Genomic DNA, 2928 nt, shown 5'->3' with positions numbered 1-2928 from the left:
CAAGGAATTAAGGGCTACGGGGAGAATGCGGGTAAGTGGAGTTGAAATGCCCATCAGCCATGATTGAATGGCGGAGTGGACTCGATGGGCCAAATGGCCTTACTTCCGCTCCTGTGTCTTATGGTCTTATGGTCTTAAAATGATGAACAACAGTGGACCCAACACTGATTCCTGCAGCACATCACTGGCCATAGACCTCTAATCTGAATAACAACCCTCTGTCACCACCCTGTGTCCTACCACCAAGTCAATTTTGTATCCAATTCACTAGCTCTCCCTGGACCCCATGTGATCTAACCTTACTAAGCAGTTTACCATGTGCAACCTTGTCGAAGGTCTTGCTACAATGGATGTAGACAACGTTTATTGTTCTGCTTTCATCTATGTTATTGGTCACCTCTTCAAAAAAGACAATCAAGTTTGGTGAGACATGATTTTCCACCCACAAAGCCATGTCGACTATCCCTAATCAGCCCTTGCCTTTCCAAATTCATGTAGATTCTGTCTCTCAGAATCACCTCCAACAACCTGCCCATCACTGATGTCAGGCTCACTGGTCTGTGATTCGTGGGCTTTTCCTTGCAGCCTTTCTTAGATAATGGCACAATATTAGCCATCCTCCAGTTTTCCAGCACCTCACCCATGACTGTTGATGGTACAAGTATCTCTGGTAGGGGCCTTGCAATTTCTTCCCTAGCTTCCCACAATGTTGTGGGATATACTGGGGACTTATCTACCCTTTAAGACCTCCAGTATTTCCTCTTCTATAACGTGGACACTTTTGAAGACATCACTATTTATTTCCCCAATATTCATTTAGGATGTCACCAATCTTCTGTGGTTCCACATATACTGATCTTTAAGCAGTCCTATTCTCTCCCTAGTTACTCTTTTGCCCTTATGAACTTTTAGAATCCCTTTGGATTCTCCTTAACCTTATCTGCCAAAGCTATCTCATGTCCCCTTTTTGACCTCCTGATTTCCCTCTTGTGTATTCCTATATCCCCTCATACTCAAGGGATTCATTTGATCCCAGCTGTCTAAATCTGACATATGGCCTCTCCATTTTCCTAAACAGAGCCTCAATATCTCTAGTCATCCAGTGTTTCCCACTCCTATCAGCCTGCTCTTCACACTAAGAGGAACATACAGTGTCTGTTCTCTCACTTTTGAAAGCCTCCCACTTGCAGGTTGTCTCTTGCCATGCCTTATTTCCAAAGAGGAGATCAAGACTTTGTCCTTCTCTAGAAGGCACATCTACATGTTGATCGAGAAATCTTTCTTGTACACACGTATGTTCCATCCCATCCAAGCCCTTAAGACTAAGGCAGTCCCAGCCTGTGTTTGGAAAGATAAAAATTTTGAATGACTTTCTTGTCACGTGCATTTTACAGAGAGAAAAACAGTAAAATACAATAAAAGGCTTTTTCACTGTCGCCATGATCTGCCCCATTTTGAACAGTTTTAAGAAAAATTAGGAAGACATAGCTTATCCCCTACCATTACAACCTATTATCTTACTGATGTCTGAGATGTCTCCACATATTTACTATTCAATTTCCTGGAGTGTCGGAGGCTGGGAGGTGACCTTATAAAGGTTTATATAATCATGAGGGGCATGGATAAGGAAAATACACAAAGTCTTTCCTCTAGGGTGGGGGAGTCCAAAACTAGAGGGCATAGGTTTAGGGTGAGAGGGGAAAGATATTAAAGAGACCTAAGGGGCAACTTTTTCAGGCAGAGGGTGGTGCATTTATGAAATGAGCTGCCAGGGGAAGTGATGGAGGCTGGTACAATTACAACATTTAAAAGACATCTGAGTGGGTACATAATAGGATGTGATGTGATGCGTTTATTTTTCCTTTCTCTCTCTCTCTATATTGGGTAGGCCATTATTTTATCCACTCTCTGATTCTCACCTGGAATCAGAGAATCACTACAGTGTGGAAGCAGGCCATTCAGCCCATCAAGTTCACACTGACCCTCCGAAGAGCATTCGGCTCACCCTGCGCTATTTCCCACAGCTAATCCACCTAACCTACACATCCCTGGACACCATGTGCAATTTAGCATGGCCAATCCACCTAACTTGGACACCTTTGGACTGTGGGAGGGAACTAGAGCCACTGGAGGAAACCCACGCTGACATGGGGAGAATGTGCAAACTCCACACAGACAGTCACCCAAGAGTGGAATTGAACCCAGGTCTCTGGCGAAGTGAGGCAGCCCTGCTAACCACTGAGCCACTGTTCCACCCTAGTCCTAGCACCATCATTAATACAAATCCAGCATGCTAGTGTGCTGCTATGTGCCACACAGAACCTTGTCCCACTGTAAGGATCACATGTCTGCTGCCATCTGGGTGTGAAGGTTTGTTGCTTTTGGTTCAGTCTGGAACTTCAGTAACCGAGAGAAGAACAACAGACTTTTAGTAAGCCTCCTATGTCATAACCAGCAAATTAGTTGACTTGTCGTGACATAATTAAATTCTCTATCAATGCACACCTGGTGTGTCAGTGTGAAGTTAAAAGGTGTGGTGCTGGAAAAGCGCAGCAGGTCAGGCAGCATCTGAGGAGAAGGAGAATCGACATTTCGGGCATAAGCCCTTCTTCAGGAATGAGGCTGGTGTGCCAAGTGGGCTGAGATAAAAGGTGAGGGAATTTGGGGGAGGGGCGTTGGGAATACGATAGGTGGAAGGAGGTGAGGGTGAGGATGATAGGCTGGAGAGGGGGTGGGGCAGAGCGGTCGGGAGGAAGACTGTAGGTCAAGAGGGCGGTGCTGAATCCGGGAGTTGGGACTGAGATAAGGTGGGGGGAGGGGAAATGAGGAAGCTGGAGAAATCTATATTCATCCCATGTGGTTGGAGGGTTCCTAGGCGGAAGATGAGGCGCTCTTCCTCCAGGCGTCGTATGGCCAGGGTCTGGCGAT

The sequence above is a fragment of the Chiloscyllium plagiosum genome, chromosome 2 (genome assembly GCF_004010195.1).
Source record: "Chiloscyllium plagiosum isolate BGI_BamShark_2017 chromosome 2, ASM401019v2, whole genome shotgun sequence".
NCBI lineage: Eukaryota > Metazoa > Chordata > Chondrichthyes > Orectolobiformes > Hemiscylliidae > Chiloscyllium > Chiloscyllium plagiosum.
This window is presented reverse-complemented; position numbering follows the sequence as displayed.